This window comes from Balaenoptera ricei, chromosome 8 (genome assembly GCF_028023285.1).
Source record: "Balaenoptera ricei isolate mBalRic1 chromosome 8, mBalRic1.hap2, whole genome shotgun sequence".
Taxonomy (NCBI): domain Eukaryota; kingdom Metazoa; phylum Chordata; class Mammalia; order Artiodactyla; family Balaenopteridae; genus Balaenoptera; species Balaenoptera ricei.
Window position 1 is genome coordinate 94,016,523 of NC_082646.1, and position 17,777 is coordinate 94,034,299.

The window sequence follows — 17,777 nt, forward strand, 5'->3', positions numbered from 1 at the left end:
CTCCTTGGCATGAGCCCTTCTGGAGTCTGCCATTAGCCACACCAAAGAGCCTGTAGTATCCAGTGCTGGGTCATCTCAGGCCAAAAAACCAACAGGGAGAGAACTCAGGCCCACTCATCAGCAGACAAGCAGATTAAAGTCTTACTGAGCTCTGCCCACTAGAGCAACTCCCAGCTCTACCCACCACCAGTCCCTCCCATCAGGAATCTTGCACAAGCCTCTTAGATAGCCTCATCCACCAGAGGGCAGACAGCAGAAACAAGAAGAACTACAATCCTGCAGCCTGTGGAACGAAAACCACATTCACAGAAAGATAGACAAAATGAAAAGGCAGAGGACTATGTACTATATGAAGGAACAACATAAAACCCCAGAAAAACAATTAAATGAAGTGGAGATAGGCAACCTTCCAGTAAAAGAATTCAGAATAATGGTAATGAAGATGATCCATGACCTTGGAAGAGGAATGGAGGCAAAGACAGAGAAGATGCAAGAATAAAGAACAAACACCTAGAAGAATTAAAGAACAAACAAACAGAGATGAACAATATAATAACTGAAATGAAAAATACACTAGAAGGAATCAATAGCAGAATAAGTGAGGCAGAAGAACAGATAAGTCCCTGGAAGAGAGAATGATGGAATTCACTGCTGTGTAAAAGAATAAAGAAAAAAGAATGAACAGAAAAGAAGAACAGCCTCTGTCTCATAAGAGACCTCTGGGACAACATTAAACACAATAACATTCGCATTACAGGGGTCCCAGCAGGAAAAGAGAGAGAGAAAGAACCCAAGAAAATATTTGAAGAGATTATAGTCAAAAGCTTCCCTAACATGGGAAAGGAAATAGCCACTTAAGTCCATGAAGCACAGAGAGTTCCAGGCAGGACAAACCCAGGAGAAACATGCCGAGACACATAGTAATCAAACTGACAAAAATTAAAGACAAAGAAAAACTATTGAAAGCAGCAAGGGAAAAATGACAAATAATATACAAGGGAACTCCCATAAGGTTAACAGCTGATTTCTCAGCAGAAACTCTACAAGCCAGAAGGGAGAGCAAGATATATTTAAAGTGATGAAAGGGAAGAACTCACAACCAAGATTACTCTACCCAGCAAGGATCTCATTCAGGTTCAATGGAGAAATCAGAAGCTTTACAGACAAGCAAAACTAAGAGAATTCAGCACCACCAAACCAGCTCTACAACAAATGCTAAAGGAACTTCTCTAAGTAGGAAACACAAGAGAAAAAATGGACCTACAAAAACAAACCTAAAACAATTAAGACAATGGTCATAGGAACATACATATTGATAATTACCTTAAACGTGAATGGATTAAATGCTCCAACCAAAAGACACAGGCTCCCTGAATGGACACAAAAACAAGACCCATATATATGCTGTCTACAAGAGATCCACTTCAGACTTAGGGACACGTACAGACTGAAAGTGAGGGGATAGAAAAAGATATTCCATGCAAATGGAAATCAAAAGAAAGCTGGAGTAGCAATACTCACATCAGACAAAATAGACTTTACAATAAGAATGTTACAAGAGACAAGGAAGGACACTACATAGTGATCAAAGGATCAATCCAAGAAGAAGATACAACAATTATAAACATATATGCAACCAACATAGAAGCACCTCAATACATAGGGCAAATGCTAAAAGCTATAAAAGAGGAAATCGACAGTAACACAAAAGTAGTGGGGGACTTTTACACCTCACTTACACCATTAGACAGATCATCCTTAACACCTCACTTACACCATTGGACAGATCATCCAGACAGAAAATTAATAAGGAAACACAAGCTTTAAATGACACAATAGACCAGATAGATTTAATTGATATTTTTAGGACATTCCATCCAAAAACAGCAGATTACACTTTCTTCTCAAGTACACAAGGAACATTCTCCAGGATAGATCACATCTTGGGTCACAAATCAAGCCTTGGTAAATTTAAGAACATTGAAATGATATCAAGCATCTTTTCCAACCACAATGCTATGAGATTAGAAGTAAATTACAGGGGAAAAAAACGTAAAAAAAAAAAAAAAAACACATGGAGGCTAAACAATACATTACTAAATAACCGAGAAATCACTGAAGAAATCAAAGAGGAAATCAAAAAATACTTAGAAACAAATGACAATGAAAACACGATGATCCAAAAGCTATGGGATGCAGCAAAAGCAGTTCGAAGAGGGAAGTTTATAGTTATACAAGCCTACCTCAAGAAACAAGAAAAATTTCTAGTAAACAATCTAAACTTACACCTAAATGAACTAGAGAAAAAAGGACAAATAAAACCCAAAGTTGGTAGAAGGAAAGAAATCATAAAGATCAGAAAAGAAATAAATGCAATAGAAACAAAGCAAACAATAGCAAAGATCAATAAAACTAAAAGCTGGTTCTTTGAGAAGATAAACAAAATTGATAAACCTTTAGCCAGACTCATCAAGAAAAAGAGGGAGAGGACTCAAATCAATAAAATTAGAAACTATAAAGGAGAAGCTTCAACAGACAATGCAGAAATACACAGCATCATAAGAGACTGCTACAAGCAACTCTATGCCAATAAAGTGGACAACCTGGAAGAAATGGACAAATTCTTAAAAAGGTATAACCTTCCTATGCTGAACCATAAAGAAATAGAAAATATGAACAGACCAATCACAAGTAATGAAATTGAAAGTGTGTTTAAAAACCTTCCAACAAACAAAGTCCAGGACCAGATGACTTCAGAGGTGAATTCTATCAAACATTTAGAGAAGAGCTAACACCCTTCCTTCTCAAACTCTTCCCAAAAATTGCAGAGGAAAGAACATTCCCAAACTCATTCTACTAGGCCACCATCACCCTGATACCAGAACCAGACAAAGATATCACAAAAAAAGAATATTACAGACCAATATCACTGATGAAAATTCAGTGATGAATATTTCACTGAAATGCTCAACAAAATACTAGCAAACAGAATCCAACAACACATTTAAAGGGTCATACACCATTATCATGTGGGATTTATCCCAGGGACGCAAGCATTCTTCAGTATATGCAAATCAATCAATGTGATACAACATATTAACAAAATGAAGAATAAAAACCATATGATCATCTCAAGAGATGCAGAAAAAGCTTTTGACAAAATTCAACACCCATTTATGATAAAAACTCTCCAGAAAGTGGGCATAGAGGGAACGTACCTCAACATAATAAAGGCCATATAGGACAAACCCACAGCAAACATCATTCTCAATGGTGAAAAACTGAAAGCATTTCCTCTAAGATCAGGAACAAGACAAGGATGTCCACTCTCATCACTATTATTCAACATAGGTTTGGAAATCCTTGCCACAGCAGTCAGAGAAGAAAAAGAAATAAAAGGAATACAAATTGGAAAAGAAGAAGTAAAACTGTCACTGTTTGCAGATGACATGATACTATACATAGAGAATCCAAAATATATAAACAGCTCATGCTGCTCAATATTAAAAAAACAACCCAATCAAAAAGTGGGCAGAAGACCTAAATAGACATTTCTCCAAAGAAGACATACAGATGGCCAACAGACACATGAAAAGCTGCTCAACATCACTAATTATTAGAGCAATGCAAATCAAAACTACAATGAGGTATCACCTCACACTGGTTAGAATGGCCGTCATCAGAAAATCTACAGACAATGAATGCTGGAGAGGGTGTGGAGAAAAATGAACCCAGTTGCACTGTTGGTGGGAATGTAAACTGAGACAGCCACTATGGAGAACAGTATGGAGGTTCCTTAAAAAACTAAAATAGAGGGGCTTCCCTAGTGGCGCAGTGGTTGAGAATCTGCCTGCCAATGCAGGGGATGCGGGTTCGAGCCCTGGTCTGGGAGGATCCCACATGCTGCAGAGCAACTAGGCCCGTGAGCCGCAACTACTGAGCCTGCATATCTGGAGCCTGTGCTCCGCAACAAGAAAGGCCGCGATAGTGAGAGGCCCGCGCACCGCGATGAAGAGTAGCCCCCACTTGCCACAACTAGAGAAAGCCCTCGTACAGAAACAAAGACCCAACACAGCCAAAAATAAATAAATAAAAAACTAAAATAGAATTATCATACGACCCAACAATCCCACTACTGGGCATATACCCAGAGAAAACCATAATTCAAAAAAGACACATGCACCCCAATGTTCATTGCTGCACTATTTACAATAGCCAGGTCATGGAAGCAACCTAAATGCTCATTGACAGACGAATGGATAAAGAAGATGTTGTACATATATACAATGGAATATTACTCAGCCATAAAAAAGGAACTAAATTGGTTCATTTGTAGAGACGTGGATGGACCTAGAGACTGTCATACAGAGTGAAGTAAGAGTGAAGAGAAAAATATCATATATTAACGCATATATGTGGAATCTAGAAATATGGTACAGATGAACTGGTTTGCAAGGCAGAAATAGAGACACAGATGTAGAGAACAAATGTATGGACACCAAGGGGGGAAAGTGGGGGGTGGTGGGGTGGTGGTGGTGGCATGAATTGGGAGATTGGGATTGGGATTGCCATATATATTCTATTATATATTAAAATAGATAACTAATAAGAACCTGCTGTATAAAAAATCCAATAAAATAAAATTCAAAAAAATTAAAAATGTAGAGGGAATTCCTTCTCATTCCTTCTCAAGAAAGTGCCTCTCAAAGATGGAATGCTTATATGTATATTCTTTACAGATGAAACTTTAAAGAAAAACCCATTGATAGAATCCTGTAAATGTACGTGTACAGAAACATATGTGAGCACAAATGGCAATATTTAAAATGATCCGGGCTTCCCTGGTGGCGCAGTGGTTGAGAATCTGCCTGCCAATGCAGGGCACACGGGTTCGAGCCCTGGTCTGGGAAGATCCCACATGCCGCGGAGCAACTGGGCCTGTGAGCCACGATTACTGAGCCTGCGCGTCTGGAGCCTGTGCTCCGCAACAAGAGAGGCCGCGATAGTGAGGGGCCCGCGCACCGCGATGAAGAGTGGCCCCCGCTTGCCACAACTAGAGAAAGCCCTCGCACAGAAACGAAGACCCAACACAGCCAAAAATAAATAAATAAATAGATTTTAAAATGATCTGAAGTCAGAAAACTGCAATAAAAGCTGTATTCTTCCATTTTCCTTTAAGAAAAAAGAGAAATTCACATTGACTTAAAGGATTCCTGATGAGCAGTAAACACAAAATTAAGTTTCTTGAAACTTCAAGATTTATGTCAATGAAAAGAAGAGTTAAAAAAGAAAAAATTAAAAGTACTTAAGTGGGTTCTTCCTTTAGGTCTATTTAAATGTTATATATATCTTCAAAAACACCATAGATATAAAAAAGTGTATAGCTTATAAGCTGTATGAATAAGCAAGCAACATTTCTAATTTTCTTATCTGTAAAATGGGGATGATATTAATTCACTTCAAGGGTGATTGTGAACCAAAAAATTTGTTAAGTGTTGTCCAAAATGCAATGCATGCCATTATTATAATCACTGATGTAAAGCTCTATCTGGATTGGTAGTCAAACAAGAGGTCACCAAATGCCAGATGGATGGCATAAAGATGATCACAGTAACTACTCAAATTTTGAAGTTGGAAAAATATAATTCAGAGGGTCTAACCCAGACCTACTGAATTAAAACTTCTGCAGATGAATCTGAATTTATTTTAAAGTTCCCGTGGTAATTCTGATAGCTGGCCAAATTTGGATTTCAGTGAATAAACACACGTTAAAACTGCTGCTATGAATACCAGTTTTAACAGCTAACTTTTACTGTGTGTTTACGGTTTGCCTTGCATTTTGCTATGTGTGATATATGACACATTCTTGTAACCACCATAGAAAGGAAGAGCTGTAGGTTATTCTCATTTGACAAATTAGGAAACAGGAACAGAGGTGAAGTAACTCCCTGAAGTTGACAGAGTGGGATGATGGCAAAGCTGGGATCCAAACCTAGGTTTTCCTGGAAAGTTAGGTCTTCCTGACTCCAGAACTAGCCCAGTGATCTCCAACAGTATACAATACCATCCATTCTAAAACACTGTGCAGACACTCTTCTAATTTTTTTCCTGTGGAGTTCAGTAGCTCCATAACAGCTAAAACCATTTGAGCACATTCTTCTTTTTTGATTGTGTTTTGAGCAACGGGTAAGGAATGTGTTTCCAATTACAAATCCGTATGAAATTATGAATAGATTCCCCTCAATTCCTCCTCTGTTCCTTTTATAGTGTCAACACATTTGTAGCTTTTAGAATTGCCTACACATTTTAGAACTAATTAGAAAACTTTAAAAATTATGAAATATTCACAAAGCCTTTCTATCTTTTTTTTTTTTTTTCCTTTCTAAACAAGAACAACAGCAAATGCCCCTTTCCTTTTAGAAAGCTACTTATCACCAAAAGAATCTAATGCATCCAAGCACCATTTTGTTTTTTTGTTTTTGGTCTTTATTTGCTGACTTCCATTTTAACTTACTTGCTAGTTTCCAGACATGAACATGGATCTATTGATGATATGGACTTAGAATTATATGTGAAGGGTCAGTTATAGTTACCAAGGGGAATTTTTAGCTTTGCATTAGTAAGGATGCTGACGACACCTCTGCAGCAAGAGACCCAAAAACAGAGTGGTTGATGCAATACACATTTTTTAAAATTTTACATAGTCATTCAGGGCTGTTACAGAGGGTAAAAGAGATCAAACATCCAGAATTCTTCTATCTTTTGGTCTTTGCCTTCCTCCACGTGTGGTGCACAGATCACGGTTTAAGGATACCACTTACCCAGACTTGCAGTAAAGCCAATGTGAAAAGAAAAAGGGAGGGAGAAGTGCACCTCTTTCTTTTAATGCCGTGACCCCAAAGTTGCTCACATCTCTTTTGCTCCTATGGCATTGGAAAGAACCTAGTCACATGGCTACACCTAGGTGCATGGGAGACCGTACAGTACGGCTAGATGTGCAGCCATGAGCTTAGGTAGGACTTATATTACTATAGACGAAGAAAATGGAGGAGAAGGCAACTGGCAGCCTCTGCCACCATCTTGAAGATCCCCATTGTTTAGTAGGTAAACATTTATGAGTGTTTAGAAGAGGTACAGTTCTATTTTTTCTACCTTGATGCTGTTTCTTGACCTAGTTCACCTAACCTGTGGTTAGAATTTAATAAGGAAAGCTATTTATGTCAAAGGTTAGAACAGATGCCTACAACATCAGTAAACATTTCTTCTTTTTTGACTGTGCCATCTCTCCAGCTGCTAATGAGGTCCTGATGGATGAGATCTTTACAATAAATGCTCAGATATTTTAAAGAAAATATTTTCTATTAATGTAGTGCAGCTTCAGTGCCTTCTGTCAAATTAGGCAAATGTCCTCTACTATTGAAAGCAGCATAAAAAAATAGAAAGGACATTTAACATTCAACAAATGTCAGGAAACATTCATCCTATCCTTGACTCTACAGGTGGCTAGCTGAATGGGCTTGGACAAGATGTACTATAATCTTTAAAGGGTTGTGGACAAAATAATCGTCCTCCAAATACCTCCAGATCCTAATCCCCGGAACCTGTAAATATGGCAAAAGGGAATTAAGTCTGCAAATGGAATAAAGGCTGCTAATCAGCTGACCTTGAGATGGTGGGTTATACTGTATAATCCTTGTGGGCCCAATATGATCACAAGGGTATTGTTTTAAATCATTGTATTTGTGGTAATTTGTTATAGCAGTAATAGAAAATGAATACCCTTGGTTATACTATATTTAGATTCAAGAGTTTTACTGCATGATTCAACTAATCTCTGGGCTGGCACACTAAATATACCATCTCAGTTAATGCCTTTGACTCTATGAAGTAGTATTAAAGGAAACCCACTATTAAGGAAGTTAAGTAACTTGCTCAAAATCACATAGAAATTGCTCAAAAGTTTATGATCTCCTATTTAAGACACTGTAGTCAAGGATCATAGAGGGCTTCTGATCCATTAATTTTATATTGAATACCAGAGAATAGGAGTTGACAAACTTTTCTATAAATAGCCACCCAGTAAATGTTTTAGGCTTTGCACACCAAATGTTCTCTGTTCATCCTCCATTCTTCCGTTGTAGCGTGAAAGCAGCCCAATAAAACTTATAAAAATTTACAAAAATAAGCAGTGGGCCAAAATTAGCCCGTACATATTGTTTGCCAACTACTGCTCTAGAATAAAAGCTTAAATATAGGGAAATCTATGAAACTGTTTAGCTGAATGGAGATTATTCTCTATGTGTAGGTAAAGACTCAATGGAAGGTGTAATTCATAATGAACTGGACTTTATACTAGTACTTCCCATTGGTCATTCCCTTCCTGATATGCAGCCCTTGCTCCCCTCCAACTCCCATATCTACACTACTAACTCCTTCTCTGCTTTCACTTTATCATTAAATCTCACCTTCTCTGTGACGCCTACCTGGATCAAACCATTTAAAATGACAACTTTTCTGCCATTATCTCATGATAGACCCTGTTTTCCCTGTTCTATATTTTTTTCTTCTAAGGTATTTCTTAGATTTTAATATATAAAATATTTATTCATTTTATCTATAGTTTAGCGTCTGTTTTCCCCTAATAAAACTAATCGTTGCCTGGTTTGTTTGTTGATCTATCTCACACGCCTAATATAGTACCTAGTATACAGCACACTCTCAATAAGTATTTGTTTACTAAATATTGTCCGTGGCATCTTGTTTGTAATTTTTTTTTTTTTTTTTTTTTTGGTCAGGTCAGATTTGTAAAGTATTAATTTTCTTACACTTGAAGTGCATAAGTGATCAGAAGACTTCATTTAATAATAAATTTTATTTTCCATTGGGATATCGCTCTTTTCGCTGCTTTGTTAAACACAAACCTGATTTCATTTAACCTACTGAATCTTCCCCCATTCAAACGGATATGAGGTTTTCTATTCCTAACTGGAAACTCACCTTCCAATGCAATTCCAAATATTTGTTGCTTTTCTTCCCAGAGAGTCTCACATCAGTGATCATAAAGCACTTTAAAATTTTTTCAGAAACAATTGGCTGTTTAAATGCAATCTCCAATATGATAATGAAGGAAAGGAGAGGCATTGCAAGACACAAGTGAAAGATAGAGCATGCTTGTGTTTATCCTAGAGCTATATTGGGATTCCTATAATGATTAATGGTGCAATAATATAGTAAGAACTCAGTGGCCATGAGGCAGTGGCATTTGCAAATAAAGAATGAGATAGGAAAGTAATCAGGAGCAACTCTGAACTTAGTTAAGGTTCCAAGTTATGCACCATTTTTTATATCATGTTAGTTCATTTCCTTTCATATTACTACCCTAAATCATTTTGCTCTAAAGAAGAAAGAACAGCTGAGTGGAGTATGAAGATTAACAGGCAGTATATCTATTTCTGTTTGCTACGATGAACACCTAAAGTTTAGAAAGGAAATAGGAACTTCTTGATTCGCAAATTGGATGGGAAAATTGCCCAAGAACAGACTTCCTACTGAACGTACTTTCTAACCCTGGTCATACTAGAATAATGCAATGTTGGTCCTTATTAAACCACATCCAAGCTGTGAAGAGACCACAAATATACATGACCAGCAATCACAGCAAATTGAAAGAAACCAAGTCTTCACAACATTTTAATCAAGTTGAAAGCCTGATGATCTGAATGGGGGCTGTTTATTAATTCAAAGTCTACACCTCTGGACTTTTGCATCTCTCTTTCTTGATATCAGCCCCTCTTTGGAAACTCAGACCTCGTTTCTAATTGACAGCTTGATATCTCCATTTGGAAATCTTGTCCAACGGCCACTGACACCATAAACCCCTCACGTCCAAAATAGAATTTGACACCTTCCCTTAAAATGCCTGTTAATAGCACCAGCCACACAGATTTAATCCCACCTGCATTTCCACTATCTAATCACTTACTAAAATCACAAAATTGTACAGCGGTCCCCCCTTTTCTGCACTTTTGCTTCTGCACTTTCAGTTACCCATGGTCAACCACGGTCTGAAAATATTAAATGGGGATTTCCAGAAATAAGCAATTCATACGTTTTAATTTGGGTGCCATTCTGAGTAACATGATGAAATCTGGCACTGTCCTAATCCAACCTGCTCAGGACGGGAATCATCCCTTTGTCCAGCATATCCTGCCCATTAGTCACTTAGTAGCTGGCTTGGTTTTCAGATTAACTATTGTAGTATTGTGGTGCTTATATTCAAGTAATCCTTATTTTACTTAGTAATGTCCCCAAAGCACAATGGCAGTGATGTTGGCATCTCAGATACTCCAAAGAGAAGCTGTAAAGTGCTTCCTTTAAGTGAAAAGGTAAAAGTTCTCAACTTAATAAAGAAGAAAAAATTGTATGCTGAGTTTGCTAAGATCTATGGTAAGAATGAATCTTCTATTCATGAAACTGTGAAGCAAAATCATTCATTCTAGTTTTGCTGTTGCACTTCAAACTGTATATGTTATGGCCACCATCTTGATAAGTGCTTAGGTAGATGGAAAAGGCATTACATTTGTAGAATATTTAGAGAGAGAGAGACACACACACTCACATAACTTTTATTACAGTGAATTGCTATAATTGTTCTATTTTATTATTATTGTCATTTATCTCTTATTGGGCCTAACTTATAAATTAAATTTTATCATAGGTAAGTATGTATAGGAAAAAAAATAGTATATCTAGGGTTTGGGACTATCCACAATTTCAGGCATCCACTGGGGGTCATGGAACATATCCCTTTTGAATAAGGAGGGACTACTGTATATTCTCAGAGTCCTTCACATTGTGTTCATTTTCACCTACATTACCCATGCAGGACTTTATAACATCTCTACTTTGTCATTATAATAGCCTTCTCACTGGTCTACTGCCTTCTCTCTCTCCAAGGCAACATCCTGCAACCAGATTAATCTTCCTAAATTATAGCTCCGATGATAATCTGCTCACATACTTAACAAATCTTCAATACCTACCAAATTAAGGATGCATTTCTTCTCTTTGCATTCAGTTCCTCTGAGATATTGTTGAACTACCTTTCCAGCAGCATCTCCAAAATGCCAAACACAGAGACCAAACTGTGGCAAAATCCCCTTAACATTCCAACATTAGTGCTTTTGTTCACAATACATTCTCTATCTAGAAAGTCCTCCCTTAGCTCTTTTGCCCGTGAAAATTCTACCTGTGAATCTCACACATGAATCTCTTTGTTAACATATTACTATTTTTCTTAAAATGTTGTATCCCACCTTTGTTGAATATGTGTGATCCTTTGTTAGTATTTTTTATATCCTCATGCCACTCCAATTAAGGCAGGAAAGACTGCTTCATCCATATTTGTATCCTCCTTGGCGTCTTGCATAGGGTGCCATAATGAATAAGCACTCATTACATGTATATGGAAAAAAGTACACTGAAACCAGGAATATGAACAAGAATATGCCTAAAGATTTCTAAAAGTTAGTTAGAGGTTTCCAATCTTTTTAAAATTTCAGTTTCTATGTTTTTTACCCTATCCTGAAAATTCTGAATGATGTCATTTTTTTCACAAGGAGACCAAATGTATTGAAATTCAGTTAATCAAATATCAGGAACAACCTAAGTTTCTTAGGGTCTAGAAAAATCTAAGTTTCTTCATGAGCACCTTAAACAACAAGATCTAGCCCTAGATCTCAAAACAACTGTTAAGTTTGAAGTAGTGATGAGTATAAATGTTTTGGAGAGATATCTACAACTACTGTAATGGTATATGAATATATCTGTTAGTTACTTAGTTTACAAATGACCTGTGTCACTAATACTTCTGTGATTTATCACCTAAGTTATAGATAATAAATAATAGGTTTGTTGCCTATATTGATAACAAAACAGTATTAAAGAAATAATGTTTCAGTTAAAAGTTAATGAAAACAATCACCGTCTTCTCATCTTTCAACGTTGCCATTGCATCTCCATTATAGCATTTATATATTATAAAGTCATCCCAAAACAAATTTACATAATTTACAGAATCTTAGCATTTTTTTTGCAATGCCCTCTGAGACAGCCCGAGTCATGCTAAAATGTCTCAAAGCAATAGATTTGCCTTAACATCCAAAATCTACAAATAATGACTCCTAAGAGAATTCCACAATAACTTTTTAAAAATAAATTTATTTTATTTATTTATTTTTGGGTGTGTTATGTCTTTGTTGCTGCGCGTGGGCTTTCTCTAGTTGCAGCGAGCAGGGGCTACTCTTTGTTGAGGTGCGTGGGTTTCTTACTGCAGTGGCTTCTCTTGTTGCAGAACACAGGCTCTAGGCCCGTGGGCTTCAGCAGTTGCAGCACAAGGGCTCAGGAGTTGTGGCTTGCGGGCTCTAGAGCACAGGCTCAGTAGTTGTAGCGCACGGGGCTTAGTTGTTCTGCAGCATGTGGGATCTTCCCAGATCAGGGATTGAACCCATGTCCCCTGCAATGGCAGGCGGATTTTCAACCACTGCGCCACCAGGGAAGCCCCACAATAATTGTTTTACGACTGCAAAGACCATATTCCAAATAAGGTCGCATTCTGAGGTTCTGGGTGAGCCTAAGTTTTATTTAGAGTACACTATTCAGCCCACCACAATTAATAAAACAAAAGTTTTTCCCATGGTCTACTTTGTCCTAAAGTAGCCACCAATAGAAGCTTGGGAAGTCAGACTCTAGTGTAAAAATAAGAATAATGATAGCTGGTATTATTTTAGGTGAGCCCTAAATCTGGTCACTGGTGTCCTTATAAAAAGAGGAAAAGACATACAAAGACACACAGAGAGAAGAACGTCATATGAAGACAGAGGCAGAAATTGGAGCGAGGCAGCTACAGGCAAGGAACACCAAAGATTGTTGGAAACAACCAGAAGCTAGAAAGAATCAAGGAAGGATTTTTCCATGCTCCTCAAAGGGAGTGTGGCATTGGAGATACTTTGACTTTGAACCTCTAGCTTCCAGAAATGTGAAAGAATAAATTTCTCTTGTTTTAGGCCACTCACTTTGTGGTAATTTGTTACAGTAGCCCTAGGAAATAAATACATTACCTAATGTTTCACAGAAATTCTATTTTCAAGTGTCATGGACAATCATATAATTCTTCTATGACATTTTTAAAGAAAAGCTTAAAAAAAAAAATCCCAGGTGTTAATAATGCAAATGTTTCACACCAACTGACTGCCCCATACACACACACACACACACACACACACACACACACACATACATTTTTTTAATGTACAGAACAGTGGATAAAAGCTTAGGCTGTGCAGTCAAATAGAGCTGGATTTGAATTCCAGTTTCACCCCTTATTATCTGAGTCTTTGGGTAAGAGAGTTAACATCTTTAAACCTCAGCTCTTTATTAACAAAATCAAGAGATAACAAGAGCTATCTCATAAGGTTCTTGGGAGAATTGAAAGAGATAATGCATGTAAAATTCCTCAGTTAATGGTACATAATAGGCACACTACAACGCTCGCTGCATTGATATTTTTTTATACTATAATTATTATTATGTATCATTATTGTCTCCTGGAGAAAGGATTAACACCTCTCTTTCAAAGTTCCTTCTCTCCCATAGAATTAGAACTTCCATCAATGCTTTTCTTCCTTTAGTTGGGGAGAAAACTACTTCCTATAGGCTGGAAATTGGTTTATCTTGTTGATAAGATGGGGAAGATTTCTGTTATTTATTAGAGTCTAGCCCACGTTACACTAGCAATCCACATCCTTACCCTGAACCTCAGAGGTTTAAGCCATCAAAGGTTTCTGTTTCACTCATCCTACATAACTGTTTCAGATCAGATGGCAGCTCTCTCCCATACCCCCTCCATTCAGGGGCCCAGGCTGACCCAGTAGTTACTATCTCTGTGTCAGATGATAAGGAATTTTCCTTTAAGAAATGGCACTTTCTCTCACATGCCGTTGGCTAAAGCTATATCTAACTCTATGGGGGCAGAAAAGTGCAATTTTACCATGTGCCTAAAAGCAAAAAAAAAGAAAAAATTGTACTTGGTGAACATTCCTGCTGACTACCATGGTGTAACTTGTATTGACCCATGGGTTTAACTGAGCAAGTATAATGTGAGTTTTCTCTCCTCCATAGAATAAGGATGCCTAAACAGTCCCCACCTCTGCAAGGGGAATCCTGTAGTTTTGTCTACTGGCTCTGCCTTTGCCTGAGTAGCTCAATTTAGGAGACAGAGGACTCAAGTTTAAGGTCTATTACCTAATCCAGCTTTATAAATAATAAAGCATATATTTTAATCCCTATGTAACTCCAGATTCTATTTCTCCACTTAAAAAAAACTTACAGTAAAGAGAATAATTAATCATTATTAATCATTATTAATAAATGGGATCCATCAGAAGCCCCAACATTTAAGGGCACACATCATTCTGTGGTATATTTTTGCCAAAAATTCATAACTTGAATTTACTCATGAAAAAACATCAGACTCAAACTGAAACATTTCTGGCCAATTAAAAATATACAGGTTATGAAAGACAAAGAGAGACTGAGGAACTCTCCTAGATTAAAAGAGATACTAAGGACATGTGAAAACTAAATGGAATGTGGGGTCCTAAATTGGATCCATTTTAAAAAGGAAAAAAAAAAAAAAGAAATTACTGAGATATTTGATAAAATTTGAAATAGTATTGCAGAAATGTTAATTTCATAAGTTTCTGACCATTGTGTTTACATAAAATACTATCATTTGGGAAAACTGGGTAAAGGGTGGATGAGAATCCCTTGTTCTATTTTTTATGATATTTTATATGAAATTATTTCAAAATCAAAAGTTTAAAATGAAAGAATAAAGTTTTTAAAAAGAGCACAATAATTTTGAGAAGCAAAAACCTGGGGCAGAAGGTTTTTTCCAATTTTTTCAATTTTCTTGCCCAAATCAGTGTCTTCCTGGAATCACTGTTTTCACTTATTCAAAGTAGTAACCAGGGGAGGAGAGAAGATGGCGGAAGAGTAAGACGCGGAGATCACCTTCCTTCCCACAGATACAGTAGAAATACATCTACACGTGGAAATGCTCCAGCAGAACACACGCTGAACGCTAGCAGAAGACGTCAGACCTCCCAAAAGGCAAGAAACTCCCCACGTACTTGGGTAGGGCAAAAGAAAAAAGAAGTAACAGAGACAAAAGAATAGGGACGGGACCTGCACCAGTGGGAGGGAGCTGTGAAGGAGGAAAGGTTTCCACACACTAGGAAGCCCCTTCGCGGGCGGAGACGGCGGAGTGGGGCGGAGGGGGGCAGCTTCGGAGCCACGGAGGAGAGCGCAGCCACAGGGGTGCGGAGGGCAAAGCGGAGAGACTCCCGCACAGAGGCTCGGCGCCGAGCAGCGCTCACCAGCCCGAGAGGCTTGTCTGCTCACCCGCCGGGGCGGGCGGGGCTGGGAGCGGAGGCTCGGGCTTCAGTCGGATCGCAGGGAGAGGACTGGGGTTGGCGGCGTGAACACAGCCTGAAGGGGTTAGCGCACCACAGCTGGCTGGGAGGGAGACCGGGAAAAAGTCTGCAGCTGCCGAAGAGGCAAGAGACATTTTCTTACCTCTTTGTTTCCTGGTGCGCGAGGAGAGGGGATTCAGAGCGCCGCCTAAACGAACTCCAGAGACGGGCGCGAGCCGCAGCAATCAACGCGGACCCCAGAGACGGGCGTGAGACGCTAAGGCTGCTGCTGCCACCACCAAAAAGCCTGTGTGCGAGCACAGGTCACTCTCCACACCGCCCCTCCCGGGAGCCGGTGCAGCCCGCCACTGCCAGGGTCCCTTGATCCAGGGACAACTTTCCCGGGAGAACGCACTGTGCGCCTCAGGCTCGTGCAACGTCATGCCGGCCTCTGACGCCACAGGCTCGCCCCGCCTCCTCCGTACCCTTCCCTCCCCCCGGCCTGCGTGAGCCAGAGCCCCCGAAGCAGCTGCTCCTTTAACCCTGTCCTGTCTGGGCGGGGAACAGACGCCCTCAGGGGACCTACACGCAGAGGCGGGTCCAAATCCAAAGCTGAACCCCGGGAGCTGTGCGAACAGAGAAGAGAGGGGGAAATCTCTCCCAGCAGCCTCAGAAGCTGCGGATTAAAACTCCACAAACAACTTGATGTGCCTGCATCTGTTGAATAACAGAATAGACAACAAATCATGCCAAATTCAGGAGGAGGACTTTGGGAGCAGGATATATTAATTTTTCCCCTTTTCCTTGTTTTGTGAGTGTATATGTATATGCTTCTGTGTGAGATTTTGTCTGTATAGCTTTGCCTTATAATAGCTTTATTTTACTTCACTATATTATAGCCTCTTTCTTTCTTTCTTTCTATTTTTTCTCCCTTTTACTCTGAGCCGTGTGGATGAAAGGCTCTTGGTGCTCCAGCCAGGCATCAGGGCCGTGCCTCTGAGGTGGGAGAGCCAACTTCAGGACACTGGTCCACAAGAGACCTCCCAGCTCCACGTAATACCAAATGGCAAAAATCTCTCAGAGATCTCCATCTCAACATCAAGACCCAGCTTCACTCAACGACCAGCAAGCTACAGTGCTGGACACCCTATGCCAAACAACTAGCAAGACAGGAACACAGCCCCATCCATTAGCAGAGAGGCTGCCTAAAATCATAATAAGGCCACAGACACCCCAAAATACACCACCAGACGTGGACGTGCCCACCAGAAAGACAAGATCCAGCCTCATCCACCAGAACTCAGGCACTAGTTCCCTCCACCAGGAAGCCTACACAACCCACTGAACCAACCTTAGCCACTGGGGACAGATACCAAAAACAACGGGAACTTCGAACCTGCAGCCTGTGAAAAGGAGACCCCAAACACAGTAAGATAAGCAAAATGAGATGACAGAAAAACACATAGCAGATGAAGGAGCAGGGTCAAAACACACCAGACCTAACAAATGAAGAGGAAATAGGTAGTCTACCTGAAAAAGAATTCAGAATAATGATAGTAAGGATGATCCAAAATCTGGGAAATAGAATAGACAAAATGCAAGAAACATTTAACAAGGACATAGAAGAACTAAAGAGGAACCAAGCAACGACGAAAAACACAATAAATGAAATTAAAAATACTCTAGATGGGATCAATAGCAGAATAACTGAGGCAGAAGAAAGGATAAGTGACCTGGAAGATAAAATGGTGGAAATAACTACTGCAGAGCAGGATAAAGAAAAAAGAATGAAAAGAACTGAGGACAGTCTCAGAGACCTCTGGGACAACATTAAACGCACCAACATTCGAATTACAGGGGTCCCAGAAGAAGAAGAGAAAAAGAAAGGGACTGAGAAAATATTTGAAGAGATTATAGTTGAAAACTTCCCTAATATGGGAAAGGAAATAGTTAATCAAGTCCTGGAAGCACAGAGAGTCCCATACAGGATAAACCCAAGGAGAAACACGCCAAGACACATATTAATCAAACTGTCAAAAATTAAATATAAGGAAAACATATTAAAAGCAGCAAAGGAAAAACAACAAATAACACACAAGGGAATCCCCATAAGGTTAACATCTGATCTTTCAGCAGAAACTCTGCAAGCCAGAAGGGAGTGGCAGGATATACTTAAAGTGATGAAGGAGAAAAACCTACAACCAAGATTACTGTACCCAGCAAGGATCTCATTCAGATTTGATGGAGAAATTAAAACCTTTACAGACAAGCAAAAGCTGAGAGAATTCAGCACCACCAAACCAG